The sequence below is a fragment of the Pinus tabuliformis genome, chromosome J (genome assembly GCF_031772625.1).
Source record: "Pinus tabuliformis cultivar Carrire ecotype Pingquan chromosome J, CPIR1, whole genome shotgun sequence".
NCBI lineage: Eukaryota > Viridiplantae > Streptophyta > Pinopsida > Pinales > Pinaceae > Pinus > Pinus tabuliformis.
The window spans coordinates 152,754,476-152,771,865 of NC_142295.1; positions in this window are offsets into that span (position 1 = coordinate 152,754,476).

Sequence of the window (17,390 nt, forward strand, 5' to 3'; positions counted from 1 at the left end):
AACCTTCTCTCTTCCTCCAGGGACCACGTTTCATGAATTTTCAGACTGGATACTCCTGGATCACAACACCATAATCTGAAGGCCACGTTTCATCCAATTTTCATACTGGACCCATCGACAACATTGAAGCTTAAAAATCAATCACAACTGCAATACAACCATCAAATACATTTGTATCAACTAGTCACTAAAACTCAATCATCACTCTCTGAATCAACCACAACTTAGTCAATCACTGACAACCTCTGAACCTCTGACACAACTGAATCAACCATTCATTCATACTTAATCAACTTCAACCAATCAGATGTATCATTGTAACGAGTACACAGATCTGAACCCAGAACACTACATCATCATTCAGAACCAGTTGTAACCTCAAAACCATGCATCAGAGTGTCTACGCTACTTGGCTGAACCCAAACTGCATGTATACGCTACTTCCTTTAGCCCAACCTGCGTATATCTCTATAGATACTGAATCATAAGACTTCTGAACCACAAACTATACCAATTAGTGACATTCTGAAGATCTACTGTCATATTACAGATTTCTAAACAGATAGCAACAAGGATCACCCTTCTTTCTCAATCAATTAATCAATGAAACACAAACTCTTTATGCATTCAGTTTTACTTTCAAATCTAAGAAGAATTCATTGATAGACAATAGTAAAACAGCAGCACTGATCTGATAGATCAGTCATCCTTGAACATTAAGCTTTTCTTTTGCATACGCTACTTGGAAGAGCCGAACCAGCGTGTATACGCAACTTCACCAAAGCGAACTAGCATATAGATGTGCAAATACTTACTTATAACTTCACTGCAATTCCCGACTTCAAAAACACCCAAATCATCACCCATAAAGGATAAAACATGTGTTAGCTATCAGATCTAGCCCATAATGATAAGTCATTATGATCCTGATCCATCATAGATCTCATCCATTATCACTGAAGCAAATCTCAATCAATAAATCTGAACATTTAGAGCATTGTCACCAGAATACAACCACCAGAACATAGAGCAGAACGCAGAACTCTACAACAACAACCAGAACCAACTGCAACTTCAAATATCATACTTCATAATGTATATGCTACTTGGATGTGACTAACTAGTGTGTATACGCACTTTTTCCAAAGCGAAATAGTGTACAGATCAACAAATACTAACTTAAGACTTCACAACTATTCCAGAATTCAGTCATACCCAGATCATAACATTTATAGAATAAAATATGCATCATTATTCAGATCAAGACTATCCATGATCAAATCACATAATGATACTTCATTTCAGGCCTTATGATCCCGATCCATCTTCCATCATCAACCATATAGGTGCATCCTTAGTTCAGATCAAGCAAAGCATCAGAAACCCATAACCTGCATATTTCATCTAACACTTCATAAGATATTCAATCCTTGCACACCTTAGCCTAATGATCTTCTCCTCTTTATATAGTTTTAGGCCTTTCTCAATACCTTCAACCAAAACCACTTAAGGCTAATACCTTGGGCTAAATACCTAGGGTCAATACCTCGGACCAAATACATTGGACTAAATACCTCAGACCAAAACCTTGGTTTTCCAACATGTACGTGCTTTTCCTCTTGTGAAAGTGTGTGTATACATATATGCTCCTTTTGTTCTGTTAACTCGCATGTATATGCACGTTTTCTATAGTGAACCCGCGTATACAACTTAACATACTTAAAAATGTCCTTTTTGTTCAACTTCTTGATTCTAATCTGTAGTCCTTTGTTCCTTCATCCTATTCTTTTGTAACATTACTTTGTTCCCTCTGAATAGACCTGTTATGATTTGCCATTGTACATTACTTTTGAACTTATTCCTTTGAATTGCCCTGCATTTTGTCACATCTATAAACACAACTGTCATGCATTCTGTCACATCTGATATCTCTCTTGTAGATTCATCTAGTTACATAGATTCATCTATTTACCATATACAAGTGAGTTGTTCTGCTATAAGTGGGTTTCCATCAAGTACAACCCATGCATCATAATGCCAACACGATGTGCCTTCTAAAGCATGTGTCATCATAGCCCTGGATGAAATGTAGTTCAGGAGAGATAGGAATAACCATCAAGCCATGGAAAGTGGAGGAGGATCTAAAAGTTGAGTGTTAGGTCAAAATTTTGGGTGATGTTGTAGTACCTACAACAAGTTATTGAATCTGGTGTTTTCTAAAAGGGATGTGTCCCTTACCCTTTCGCATTGTTATATTGTCTTGAACCCTAAACAGGTCAAGACAATCCTTAACTTTGGTGCGTTTTGGTATAAATAAATCCTGTCACTTGGTTCTGAAATCCTCCCACTTAGGTTTTATATAAGCCTATCAACCACTGTAATTTAAAAGGGATTTATTCCCCATAGTGGATTGATGGAAGTGCCTATCCCATTGAAAATGTATTGGGTGGTGGGGGGGGGGGGGGGGGGGGGGGGGGAGGATCTTGGTTGATCTTGCTAACCCTACACCATTTGTTGTATAAGGGTGTTGAATTTTGTAGTTATGGGCGGTCTTCATAATATTTATTTCGTACTTGTAATGATACAATATAAATTTCATTTGTAAAAGAAAAACATATTTTGAAGCATGTTCTTCATGCTTGTAAGAAAAAGAAAAATATTTATTTGTTTTTATTCAAAATAAAATTGAATAAGGCGTTTCTTCATGACCTTATCAAAGCAGGAAAAATGAAAATTTTAATTTTGCATTTTCCTCCACAAGTGACCAATTTGATCCACCAAGAGACAAGTTAGCTTACCCATGAGAGACACCCTTTCGCATGGTTAGAGGGCTATAAATTAGCCTATTAACTCTCATCCAAGGACACACTTTGGATCAGCATCTCATATCTTTGTTTTGAGCAAAGATGATAAGGAGTACAAGGCCAAGAACAGAAGGAAGAGATACAACTCATCTTCCCTCACTCTAGCATTCAAAGGAGGTAAAGATCTGGATGTTTATCTGTGGCATATTCCCTCTGTGGTACAAGTCAAATTTCTTGTGATATAGTGTGCAAATTTGAGGCCCTAGCTAAGTGGCATAATCTGAACTATGAGGCTAAGATAGAGGAATAATTTTGGCCCATCTTGAGACTTTGTTTCTGTGGCATATCTATATGGCACAATGCGAAATTTTGAGACTAAGTTGTTGGGCGTTTTGGCTCTATTAGAGACCTTGTTGCATAGATATTTGTGGACATAAATGTGGAGGGTTTTCTTGGTCCTTGGTGGTTGGACATATTGTTGGTTAGTTGACTTTAATGTTTCTCTCATTGATTCTATAAGGAAAAGGTTTGTTGGTTTTTTCCCCCATTCTGAGTTTTCCCAAGGTAAAATCTTCATGCCTCTTTGCACATCATGATATCTATTGCTCTAGTGCTTCTATGGTTGAATTTCTGAATGTATAATTGCTTAATGACATCTTGCAAAATAAATTAATCACCTAAATCATTGGAATTAATTATCAAGTTTCATAAATAAGTACTTGTATCTATTGTATTGGAAAAATCAACACAGAGGAGGTTAAAACTTGCTTGTTTAATAATTGAAGAATTTTGATAATGATGATAACACAGGAAGAAAATTGGGACGAGACACATCAACAAAGAAGTTTTTCAAGACAAAAAAATGGTGGAGCAAGGCTATGGCTAAAAACGACATTGGATAGCGCAAATAATTAGGGTCGAACAAAGGTACCATTTCAATACTTGAAGCATTGAAGGAAAGATATAGAGTCGTGAAGGAATTGATTGAAGATTGGATTGAGTGATAGGGGATCATAGAGTTGAAGTTGTGGCATAGGATCAAGTGAGAATGCTCTCTGGAAAAAGGTGATAGAGCTAGTAAAGGAGATTTAGACCTTATAATAGGATCAAATTTGGAGGAATATGAAGGTATAATTTCTTTTGCCTTGCAATTTATATTAAAATTGGAGAATGATTACAGGATGAAGCTCTTTGGAAGAAAAGGCGTAATAGGTTTAATAATTTCATAGCAGTTGAATGATTACAGGATGAATCTCTTTGGAATAAAAGGCGTAATAGATTTAATAATTTCATAGCAGTTAAATATTTTTCATTTCAGATTGATTAAAGATTGCAGGAATTGCATTTTGAGAGAAGAAAAAGGAACAATGATGTTCTTTGAAGATCATAGGCAGAGGTTAATTTTTGTAAATTGTAAATTATATTTGATTGTGGCGGATTGAAGAAGTCGATATGCTTTCTTAGAGGTTTTCTTGAAGAGGTACAAAGCAGGAGTGCTCTTGAAAGAGAGTTGGTTCAGTAAATTGGATCAAAGAAAGACTAATGAAAATTGTAATATCTTATAAAGAGGAATATGATGTTTTTATGTTAACTCTAGCCATGAAGAATTGTGTTTGTAGGTAACAAATTAGTAATAGCCATTATAGTAGTGAAGGTGTGACAAAGGAAGAGGGAGTACGCACAGTTCTCAAGAGAAGAAATTGTACAAAAATAAATAAAAAATAAAAAATAAAAATGTTGAGGAGAAAAGGATAGCATAAGTTTTCAAAGGAGAAAGAGAGAGGTGAGCAGTTGAATATGAACAAGTTAACAAATTTGAAGGTTGAGGAGTAGAGGTGCTAGAGAAGAGGTTATATTGTACAAAACAAAAACAATAAGAGAGGATGACTTGGTGTTGGTGACAAGTGGTAGACTTGTTACAAAGATGGAAAAGGCTTGTTGTAGCTCACAAGTGGACAAGGAGAATCCATAGAAGAAGGAAAAGATGACTATTGATGGTCAAATTAAGGGTGCAGAGAGAAGTCATAATTAGGGGAAAAGGAGTCCCAAAGCAGCTTGCATAATGAGGATGAGTGATGAAGAATTTGAGAATGAATTGGTTGAGTTAAGAGTGGAACTCAATCATGTTAAAAAATTTCTAAAGGAAGCCAGGGAGACTAGATATATGGTTGGAAAATGAAGAAGAAGAAGGTGATATGGAAGTCATAGAAAATAAAGCTAAGGCAAAGGATGTATGCAAGCTTGAAGGAATAAATTAGAGCAGTTGAGTATGAAATGTTTGTTTTTATATACAACCTTGAAAAAGGCTTATTCCTTGATGAAGAGGAAGCTAGAGATGTTGAGGAGATATTTATTGACAACTTGGTGAACTATTGGACTAGTTCAGATCATCATGGAGACATGGTAGATGAAGCATTAAATGAGGTGCCTTATGGTTTTTTAATTTGACACTTTGTGTATGATTGTAGGTTTGGAATGTGATGACCAACACCTAGATGATGTGATTGTACATATTGATGAAGAAATTAAATTTCTAGTAGAGATGGATGATATGGAGAGTTGTTTAAATGAGCATGTGTTTTCTGACCTTGAAGATGGTGGATTTGATAGGGAAGTCTCCATAATAAAGGAAGCTACAGAAGGACAAACCTTAATTTATGTTATAGAGGAAGATGCAAAAATATCATCTCATGGAAATTATGCAAGTGTAGAAGATGAAGAGTTACTTCATGAATACATGCTTGAGGAGTTTCAGACCATTGGAAAGCCAAGTGAAAGTCTCATGTTAGAAGAAGGAAGCACAGATGAAGATGACATTGATTTTTTAGAGGAGTGGCTGACATAAGATACAAGTAATGGATATTATACATAGGATACAAATAAAATTAATTCAAAATGATTTTGATGAATTGTATGAGGAATTGAAATATTTGGAGAAAAGGATAATAAGCCAAAGATTGCATATTCAACATCAAAATCAGAGTTGGAAGAAGAGGAATTTTTCTTCAAAGACAATGAGGAGAGGACTAAAAAGTGTGATCAATAGATTGATAAGAGTCTTATAACTCTTATACCAGAGGAGGATATGCAACATCATGAGGATAGTAGCAATGAAATTTAGCTAAGGGAAGAATTGGATAGAGAGATTGATGGATTATGGATGTTGATGAGGAAGACATACAAAATAAAATACAATAAACAACAAAGGACAACCATAAAGGTAATGCAACTAACTAGAGAAATTTGCATCAACAAAGAAAATGGCCTAACGACAACATAAAGTGTGGAAGCCTAGAGAATTGGAAGTAGAAGAATAACATCAACATAAGAAAGTAGACAAACAACTATAGTATAAAGTCAAAGATCAAGAAGGGTTTCAATCAGCTTATAAAAGCACATGATTAGGAGATCATGAATTTCCCCCCTCATTCAAATTGGTCTAGCTTGGAAAGTGAGGGAGGATTCTCGTCTCTATATGGAAATAGATACATGTGTTGAAAGTGATGCAAGAGCATCTTACCTCTGAGACAAAACACATTTAACTAGGCCTAAAGGGGTTTTTCATTTACCAATGGAGTTGGTTACCTAATGTTTGATTAAATGTATTCTCCTATATTTTCCTTTAATTCTTGAAAATTTGTACAGGAATGAGAAGTAATTGAATTGTCTCTTTAAGTAGATTTCAATTTTTTTTTTAATGAGGTTAGAGAGATTTTCAGATTAGTTAGATCTCTTGAGAAATATGTGGATCTAGAGGATCCTATAGATAGGGGTTTGTTGAGGATTTTGTGGATCTAAACTAATTATGGTTCAAAATCCTATTTGTATAATTATGTAGCCCAAAAGGCATTGAGGGGACATTAGATAGTAGAGGTATCAGAGTGAGGACAAGTGTGGCCAAGACTAAATTAGAGGCCATTCAATGTAAATTAGGCCAAGAGAAGCTCTTTGCAATCTTGTATAGAACTTGTGAATATTTATCAATAGAAAATAATTTATATTCGAGCATGGATAAATTGTGTGAAGGCCTTTGTTTATGTTATGAAATTTTCCTCTGTAATTATATTAGATTAAGTGTGTTGTAGGCTTGTTATAGGAAATCTTAGGAGAGTGTGTGTGTTCATAGATTTCACAAATAATCTATGCAGAGGTGTGTCATAACTAAAGCTCAGGAGGGAGTGCGCTTTGGATTTGAAGTGTTGTTGGAATAAAGACAGAGGAGGAGAGAAACCTTTTTTTTTCTAGGGTAGATTTCAATGATCCAAAAGGAAATCATGATAAGTTACAAGGAGGATCTTGAGTTTGGTTAGAAGAGGAATTACAGGGGTACACATCAAAATCTTGTTTAAATCTTTGTGTTAAATCTCGCATCAGAATTATTTCACTTTGAATTTGAATGATGGAGCCCAAGACTTAGATTTTAATTATACTGAGAGAAGATCGTCATATAGCAGAGATTGTGCAAACAAAATTAAATTTTTTTGAGGAATTGTCATCCCAGAGGTCAAACTTGTGTAGGAAATTCAAGTGTTAGGATAAAGATTTAAGGTCGGGATAGACGTTGGCAGGGCAACAAGTGACAAAATTATTTTTCTATCCTAGAATGGATTCACCGTAGAGGTTTTCATTAAAGGTTGAGTGCATTCTTATCAAGGTTCCAAGATTGAGAAAGAAGGTCATGAGAATGATTTTATTTCCTTTCTTTCTTGATTCTTAAGCACTAAAGTATAAGGAGTTTGGAAATTGACGTGATGAAGACAAGGCTCAACAATTGACATAAACGAATCTACATCCTAGAGGTTAATCATCCTGAAAATTTTGGAAGGAAGGCCAATTGTGCATCAAACTAAATTGTTGGGGGCTAAAGTCTAGGTCATGAGCAAGATCGTGTGAGCCCCTGTGGTATGTGCGGTGCCAAGGATTTATGCACTAGAAGAAAGCATTGGGGTTTGAGGTTATGGCCATGCCCGCGGTTGTAGGTGCACTATAAGGGAGCTTTGACAAAAGGAAGGGGGTACGTTATAGAATGGGCCTGCCCACTTATATTTTATATAATCCTATCGACCACTGTAATTTAAAAGGTATTTATTCCCAACAGTGGATTGAGGGAAGCACCTATCCCACTAAAAATTTTGGTATGTATATCAAGCTTTCTAATAATGCACCAAAAAGTAACAATGCTCACCATCTCCCTGAGTATCTAATCACCCTTCTTCATGAATAGGGGATTTACACTCTCAATCAGGCCACGACTCCCCATCAAAATTTTCTCAAAGATCAACAATGGCTAATTGGAAGCCAAGTAAAATTACCATGGGATTACATAAGACTTTGGTCCGCTTGAATTCATGCTTTAATGGAGGTCCATATCCACATCATAGATGACCCAAATGAACTTGCCTGGACTTATTTGACCTCGAGGTCTTACAACCATAATGAAGGTTATCTCACCCTCATTTCAGATTGGCTATTGTAACCTCAGGCAAGTTGGTGGAGACATCTCTAGAAGCTTGGGTGCCCAAAAAAATCAATATTGTTCTTGTGGTGTGCTCTGGAGAACAAAATCCCCACCTAGGACTTCTTGCATGAGAGATAAAAAAAAGGAGGGGTTGGGCTAGTGTAACCTCTATAAATCTACAAAGGAACTTGTATCCCACCTATTGATTGGATGCTCTTATTCCCAAGCCCTCTGACACTTCCTCGCTATTAAGCTAGGTGGTGCTTGTTTATGGTTTGGACCAAATCTACTAGAAGTTTGTCAAGCATGGTACAACAACAAAGAAACCATATATTTCATTGTTCTCCCTCTCTTGTAAGTGTGGGTGTATGGCTAGCTAGGAATAAGGCTATCTTCAAAAAATGCTTGACCCCTCATAAATCCACTGTTGGTTAATCCCTAGCCATCCTAAAACTCTTACCAAAGCCAACTTTTATACAGCGCGCCAGGAATGCGCCTCCTCCTCAAATCGACAAATCCAAACCTTGGGGTTTTTTTTATGGGGAAATGTAGGGTGATCCAAAAATTAGTGGTTGTGGTGTAATTCTCCACATTGGTGATATCCATTATTTCCACATAAAAATGGGACTAGGAGAGGACACAAACAACAATGTTGAACTTATGGCCCTCAAGCTATTACTGATTTTTGCTCATGAACATAACATACTCTCTCTTCATATTTTTGGTGACTCGCAACTAATTATAAACTGGACAAGAGGCATGTACAAATGTCACAACCTAAGGATTCAACCACTAGTAAATGATATAAAGTTCTAAAATATGTTTTGTCATTTTTCTCTACCTCTCACATTTTACAGGGAGCACAACACCACAACAAACAACCTCTCTAAAGAGGGTATTCTGTTAGCTCACAAGACATGGTTGATCACAAAGTATCAGGATGGAAAGGCTCATGAGTTCCATGGTCATCCTTTTATTGAGTAATACATCTCTAATTAGAAATCATTGCACAACACTTTTTGTTTTATTTGTTTTTACTTCTTTCTATATATCTACAACATAGTGAAATCGGCTACCCACACAGTCCAACATATTTATTTTGGTATTATATAAGATATGTGTATTCTCTGAGGACTTTATTACAACACTCCTCATAATTGAACTCTATAGCTTTTTTGTGTAAATAGACTTGTACATGACAACATAAACAACAATTTTTAGAATCACATGAATGTATGCATGACATGTATCAACATAATGTAATTTTATTTTCTCTCGATAATAAAATTGTGGTTTTTTATGAGGAAAAAAACTAATTTCTTATGGAAACCCTTTAGTGTTACCAAACGTGGAAATCATACACTTTCATATATCCTTACAGTAATATCCCTCGACTCATAAGGAAATTTTAGCTCTTCTAACCTATTCCTAAGGTTACTCCTAGCCACAATTTCAAAAGTTTTTTTGATATTGAAAAAACAACAAAGGAGATTAGTTTTGGCATTAAAACACTCTTCCATAATGATCCTCAGTCTAAAAATATGGTTCACAATCGAATGATATCCCCTAAAGCTATCTTTTGTTTTAGTTATTTTTCCATGAATTTAAAGTCATATGCTTATAATTTTTACCAAAATACCTTCATAAAACTTCGCTAAGGTAGGGCTAATCATGATGGTCTTATAAATAGATGGATTACTTTATCCCCCAATTTTAAAGATACGAAAAATGAGGCTTTGATTCTAGGGTTTCGATAATCCATACTTGACTACTAATTTAGAGATCTTGCACAATGTATGAGGGATGAGGATAGGCCCTCCAATTTTTAATATTTAAAATCAGTAGCCTTCAATGTCCTTAGATTTCCCTTTTGCATGTCACTCAACCCGAAAATTTATGGCTTCTATAGAAAACACTTCATCTTCTATATGAACATTTAGAATTTTATCCACCAAAATAGAGGAATCATAAATATTTTGAGTTTAGAGTTTAATTCCTTTAGGGGAATAATATTATTTTCTTGAGTTTTAAAATAAAAAATTCCCTCTAGATTCTCCTAGTATTGATCTTTGATAAGTGAAAATTCTTCTCTTGTTGTCTATTAGTACCCTTTTTCCTTTTAATAAGAGCTTTATATCATTTTACCTTATCCAATTTTAAGAACTCATTAGAATCACCACTAATGGCTTTTCTAATAATTTTCACTCGTCATTTCAAGGGTCGGTTGTCATATTTTTCTCTCTTTAGCACCTGTTGTGGTAAAAACACAACCCCCCCCCATTATTGATGTGTTCACTTCAATAATGGGGACCCTTTCTATAAAAATTTGGCTAAACGCATTTTTGGATTTTTATTTAGTTGATTGCCCTATGCTTTTGTTAATTTTTCATTTGCTTTGGATTCTTGTTTTGATTGCCTTGTTAAAATCGATTTTTTATAAGCTTCCCATTGACGCTTGTTTCGCCTCATTTGGTCAACTGGTTTGAAAATGGCACGCCTTTGAAGTCTCGTCATTTATCTAGCCTGGGTTTAAAATGCATAAAATGTATAATATTGCATTTTGTAAATAAATTAGTTCAATAATGCATTCATTTTAAATATTAACCCGTAGTGAGTTTTTACTAACACTTTTCATTTTTAGTTATGCAGCCAAATCATTAAGTATCGAGATTTAGGAAATTTACTCCAATTTCCAAATCAAATCCTAATCTCGAAAACCCAAAATTTTCAAAGTGGCTGTAGTTTATTTTTATATTTTTACTTTTATTAAAAGTGGCTGTAGTTTATAAAATAATCCTCGTAAAATAAAATCAAAATCAAAATTGATTTTTAATATTAAATCTTAGATTAATTAAATTAATTATTATTTAAAATATAATTAATTTAATTAAACTAAAACTTAATATATAAAAAAATATAGATCGGATCGGAAATTTTATTCGGAACACATTTTAAAAAGCCCCGATACACATCATACCCCGATGCGATATCAGATTGGGGATTTTGCATTGTATTGTTTTAAAATCCCGATGGCCAATCCCCAACACTCCATACCTCCGATCGCCGAAAAGCAAAAGGGAATGAACATTTATATCGCGTCGGGGCTCTCGTATGAAACAATTTTAACAAACCCCGATATCCATCTCCCTCCCGATCCAATTTGCCGATAAGCGTAAGGGCAAAGGGGCATTAACTTAATATTTGTTTTATGTTCCGACTTACTCATAAATAAAAAGTCATGAACATATATTAGAAAATACTAACCATATAAGCTTTGTTTTTATGCTAACACTCATTCATTCGTTGAAAGGTAAGTTAGTTAGGAATGAGTAAGTAAAATAGGTTGTTATATATTAGTTTAGTTATAATATAATATATTAAAGTAATTATTTAACATTTTAAATTAATTAATATATTATTTAATTAATGAATTTCAAATTAATCAGATTAATTAATTTATAACATTTAATTAATTTGATTAAATTAAAATTTAAATATCATTTAGATTAATATTAATTAGTTTTTAATTAGATTAACTTTATTTATAAATAGCTAATTAGATATCAGTTAATTAGATTAATAAATAGTTTATTAATAATTAGTTTAGTTTATAATTAACAGTTAATTTAGAATTAATTAGAGACTAATTTAGCATTAGTTTTTAATTGCAATATTTTTACCCTAGCAACAGAATTTCCAAATTCATGACAGATTTGATCCATCAACTTTGGAGGCTTATAGATTAAGTTATATTTGGCCAAATGAGGCCTAGGACGGTTCATTGGAAAGATAAAATCAAGGAGAACATTTCTGAGGAGGTTTCATTAACAGATTTGGTCATTTATTTGGTCGAAAATAAAGCAGAAGATCAAGCTCCGAATTTCTAAAACAAAATCAATTTTCTGAGATATTTTCTTCACTTTGATTTGTCCAAAACCTCTTCTAATTGCAGATCCATTGGTTAATCATATCTCTAGCCAATTAAACCATCCCAGGCATCAAGAGAAACTTTATATTTTATTTTCAATTATTTATTTAAATAGAATTTGATTGGATTTGATTTAAATGCCAGCAATGCCATGTTGATTTTATTGTTGCATTTTAATTTATTTTGATTTCTTTTTGCAGGAAAACAGTGGAAGAAATATGGAAAAAAAGATCTCAATCAATGAGAATGCTCCAACAATTGAAGATCAGAATTTTGACCAAGTAAAATTGGATTTAGCAGATTTCTCTTCAACAAACTCTTCTCTCAAGAATTCCTTCACAAATAGTATAAGTAATAGATTGCAAAATGGAATCAGGGCTGCTCTCCTCTGCAATTCTAGACTTCTAAAAGCACTACTGTAATAGGAATTTAGAGTTGTAGGAGAGAGGAGAGAAAATATCAGATCTGGGGATTATTGAGGATTTTTCCTTTGTATCTTGAATTATGTATGAGGGGCAGAGTTTGCACTATTGTGGCTCTAGTTTTGAAGGCAGAAGTTCAAGCAATGTAAAGGACTGTTGGAGACCAAGATCAGAGAAATGGATGCAATAAATTGGTATTTCTAATACTATTGTTTCAAATATCAGTTTCATTTTTATGGTAACATGAATGTCTCATTTTATTCATGTTTGTGCACTATTGTCAACATGGGTAATTTGTCTCAATATTGTTATTAGGTATCTCTGTTCTTATGAATTAAAATCTGATTTCTGAGTAATTATTTACTCAAAAATATATCATATAAAACTGATTTATTGAATGGTAATGTGTTGTGAACTATTTCCACATGTCATTATTCAATTATTGGATTTACTGATTTGATAATTAATATCATTTTTGTGAACTACTTCCTGAATGTTGTTGGTTTATTATTTCAGTTAAGAGGTCTCAATATGATGTGTTTTGGTAACCATAATATCAGTTAATTGAACTACTTCATTAACTTGATATTCATTACAAACAAGACATATTTAAATCCCAATACTTTAATTATCTTGCTCTTAGTTGGGTTAGATCTATATCTGCCTAATTAAGATAGGATTTAGATTAGTTTCTTTTGCTTGCATCATAGAATAAGCTTGCATTTAGAGTAATTTCTACATTCTTTTAAGTCCTCTCCTCAAAGAGGCAGAATTTTAGTTGTGGCTTGGCTGAACCCAAATCAGCTTAAGGGTCATTCTCTTGCCTGATCAGCAAGAAGAAGTGATCTGATATCCCTGTCTATTGGTAAGTAAAGATACATCGTAAACCAATAGCAATAGGGAGAAGGTAACTGGACCTAGTTAAACCAGTTGGAGCCACCACACCAAACGAAAAAGGCGCTGCTTTAAGGTCCGGATCGGGTGGTTATCCCCCATTGTTGTTGCAGCGATTTTCGAGGCATCAACATTTTTGGCGCTAGAAGGAGGGCCTAAGAAATTTGTCTATTGGAGTCTTTTCAATTTTAACATTTTGTTTATGGCTCCTCTTAAGCTCCCAATTTGGAGTTGTATCCATGGACGTGCGTCCTCCAATACCCCACCCGAAGTGGTAAGACTCTTGTCTCAGGTAAAGTTTAATGGTAAGATAAATTCTTCTGCTTTTAATCATGTCCTTCAATTTATTCAAAACATTTCAAAATATGATTTTGAAGGAATTGATAAAGGCATTTTATACAGAATTTTTACTCTCACATTCGTGGCAAAAGCCAGAAACTGGTGGAGAACTCTTCCAGTTGCTTCAATCCACAGCTGGGATCAATTTGTTACTATTTTCATATGTAAATTTGAAGGCTATGATTATGAACAGGTATGTGAGGAAATTGAATATCTACGAAGGTTTGAAAATGAGTCTGTTAATGATTTTAATATTCGATTTCATTTGAATTGCTTAAGATTTAAAGACGAAGATAAATCTACGGAAGAAGAATCATTAGATTGGTTTGAATATATTTGTTCTCTTCCTCCCATTCCCAATCCATATGAAATTAATTCAAGCTTTGTCCCATCTCCTCCCAATATAAATGAAAATTCCAATTTGGATGTGCAAATAAATTGTGATGAAGTGGTTTCACAAAGCTTGGAAAATATTTCCATTCAAATGCAAGAAGACAACAGCAGCAATTTTGGAGAAAATGCTGCCTTGAAATCTAAAAGCTACTTTGAGGTAAATTCAAAAAATCAAATCGTAAATCAGCAAGTACAAGCAGCAATCAAAATGCAAACTGCTGTACAAATTTATGAATTTCTCCATGATGAGCAAATGCCAAAATCAGAGCAGAAAAGCAGCGTTCTTCAAGAAAGCATACGCACGCAAAGGAATGATCTGCAATCTGAAATTTACAATGAGCATAATACACAAGAGTTCTCAAATAGAGACAGTTTTAAATGCATTGTTTCAGGTTCACATTTTTCCCTTTATCCTGATATTTTTAATGATGGTAATCTTTCCTCTCTTGGTATTAATGATATTTCAAAAAATACAGAGGCTGATCTAAATGAATTACCATTAAGTTTTTATCAAGATAGAGAAGCAATTAATGATCATTCTTTTGCTATTAATGAACATGAAATTCTTGTTCCTCCTTGTGTGGATATATTGGATGAGATAAAAGGGAATTCTAGAGAGTATTGTGAAGTCATTTATGATAATTACTCTGACATTGAGGATGTTGATTTCTATTATTCTCAAGAAAATCCTCATGATAAAATTCAAATATCATCTGAGAATGAGGAACACTTCAATTTAGAAATCATCCCAACCAATCCTCATTTTAGAGCAGCAAATTATCTTCATGATTTTATTCGAGAAAACATCCCAATTTATGATTCATATCAGGATCAAACTCTCATTCCTATTCATAATCATAATTCGTTTTCTATTTCACAAGTTGGAATTCGAAATTACCCAAATTTCATAATTCTAGCCAATCCTTGTGAAAGAGAAATTATTTCAAAACAATCCTAATTGTGCTGTAACATTAGTTGTAAAAATAGTGATTTGATTTTAGTTTTTCTTTCACACTTATTTTGTTTAAATTTAGATTTCTTTTTTGATTTTATTTTTCAATTTTTTCACACTTTTCGCTGGCATATTGAACACTTTATTATCAAACACTCAATTGATGAATTGCCTTATTGGGAAATTGAAGTTTCATATTATAACCATGGACATCAAGAGCTGTTAACATATCAATGTCAATTGATGCTCATTACTTATCAAAAGCTTCTGTCTTCTCAAAGGAAATATCAACAAGAGAATGTATTTTTAGAAATCTGCCAGCAATCCAATTTAATTAATAATTTTCCATGTCATTTGACAGACTTCCATTCATTTTTCATTGACTCATTTGAAAATTATTTGGAATTTTTTCCTTCAAGGAAAATTGTCAATGATTTAACATTTGTACATAATACTAACAATTCTTTCCAGGCCTTTGAATTTAAAAGCTCATCTTCACAATCTGGTCTGTTATCTTTTCCTTTGAACATTTCCCAATTTTTAATAGAGATCCATCCATATTTCTATGATCCAATTGGTATTCAATCGGAAAGGAAAATTCAAGAGAAAGAGATTTTAAATAAGTTACTAACAATAACAATAACAATAACTGTACATTCTGATTTCATATTTATTTTCCTTAGTTTAGTTAGATTTGTATTTTTATTACTAACATTTGAACTATACATATATGCGGGAATAAAAATGAGAAAATGGCTACACTGGAAATATGACTATACCTAGTCATTTTCATGTATATGGTTAGAATAGGAGTAGAATTAATTTAGTTAGTTTGTTTTGTATAGTTAATTTGTTTTTAACAGTTTTGTAGATTAAAAAATAAAACAAAGCAATCAGCCTTCTCATGTATGTTCACTGAAACATTTTCTCCTTATCAGAAAGTTTTAATTCCTACTTTCCTTTTTAAATTTTTGCAGCAATACCTCTACTCTGCTTATTTTGAATAATGTCTTGATTAAATTAAATTGAGGTTGCACTTGGCATCAATCGCCTCAAATCCACTTTTCTTCATTTCGAGATTTCCTTCTAAGATTTTCTTTTGGAATTTATATGATAAAGGTTGAGGATATAAGAGCTTCATGATCTCATTATCCCATGAAATGTATGACTGTCTATGATAAGCTTAATTCTTACTCAATCATTAGTAGTCAGTCTAATCTTTTGTAGTAATCATATGAAATTCATATTCCTCAAAATTTGTTAAGGATGTCCATTCTGCTGTGTGCACACCTTCAAATCCGTTTTGATATTTTTCCACAATTAGTGGCTTTATCCCATTCTGATCTTTAGTTTCTTATTTGATGCTACAAAATGCATCATATTCATTTACTAAAGGTATTATTAAACAGTCGCTATAACAATACGGATTCTTCTCAAGTTATTCAAAATAAGCAGAGATAATAAATTGTTGTTTCAATTCAAAAGGGGAGCCTATTTTTATATTTATTTCTGGTAAATTTTATATTTCCTGAACATGAATAAACAGATTTTATTTACACTGATTGCACACTTAGATTTAGAATAAATAATGAGATGATTTTAAACGAAGAAATTTTTTTGATAAATCAAAGGAAGAATTTGAAGATTCATAAGGTAAAATTTGCTGACAATTTCCTTCCAGGTACGCATTTACAAGTTCGTTCTCATCTCTTATTAGTTTCTCTTTTCCTTAGTTTTTTTTATTTATTTATTTGTGTTCTGTTTTATTTACAGGTTTTCATTTGTTTTCGAAACTTGAAGTAAGCAGCAAACCCATTTCAAATTTGCAATAGGCTTAGGGAAATTTATTTGTGATGCATTAGAATTTAAGCATTTTTAACTTTGCTTTTATTCACTTAGAAAACCCAATTGAAATTTCAAGGAATATCATAAGACCATTCACATCATAAGATTTCATCGGAAGTAGTTCTTAACATTTCTTTTGATAAAAAGTTGTTCATAAAATACCTCCGATGTATTATCTTACTCATATGCCATATCGCATTTCACATATCGGAGCTTTGTAGTTGACGTATACTTCCATTATCGTGAATCGCCGATCTCCGATAATCGACTTTACCGATATTGCAATGAACTCATAATTCTGGACCCGATATGAAATTCAAATCAAGTTTAAAAAATATCGTGTCCGTTTAATCGC